Source organism: Eptatretus burgeri, chromosome 13 (assembly GCF_056783735.1).
Source record: "Eptatretus burgeri isolate ZD-2024b chromosome 13, Ebu_testis_v1, whole genome shotgun sequence".
NCBI classification, from domain to species: Eukaryota; Metazoa; Chordata; class Myxini; order Myxiniformes; family Myxinidae; genus Eptatretus; species Eptatretus burgeri.
This window is the reverse complement of record NC_140973.1, coordinates 77,558,490-77,559,121: the sequence shown is the minus strand read 5'-3', so window position 1 is coordinate 77,559,121 and position 632 is coordinate 77,558,490.

Here is a 632-nt window from a genome sequence, read left to right as displayed (position 1 = left end):
TGGTCAACTCAATGTGGGAGAGGGGGCGTATTGAATTAGCGCGTTGTGGATCCCGCCCATTCCATCCATCCAACCAATCAGAGAATAGCTCGGTTAAACGTCACGTGTCGTGAAGTACGCGGTTATGATTGGTGGTATTTGGTCGGGAGGAGATTCAGGCTTCCGGGTTCGGTGAAACGGGATGACGTTATGACGTCAGCCTCGGGATTGCGTCATGACGTCAGCGTCGGGATGGCGTGATGACGTCAGCGTCGGGATGGCGTGATGACGTCAGCGTGGGGGATGACGTCGTTTTTCAGCAGTATTTGTGGGGGGGGGGGTTTCCCCGCGTGAAGAAAGATTATTATTATTTACTATATTATCAAATCAGTTCCCATCCAGAGTTTATTACTTGCTGAAAAAAGTATCGTCTGTCTTTTGAAAGAAGACGACAGATGTTTGTATGGTGTGCGTGGAAAATGTTCTGAAGGTCAAAATCTAAATGGTCCAGTCGGAAGGGGTCGAAATGGATCTAAAAGTGTCCATAACGGGTCTAAAAGTTTGTAGCTCCAAATGGTCAAAGGTCCGAGCAGTCTAAAGGGTCTCAAGGGTGTAATTAAGTAAAGGGTTTAAAGGGAGTCCAATGGTTTAAC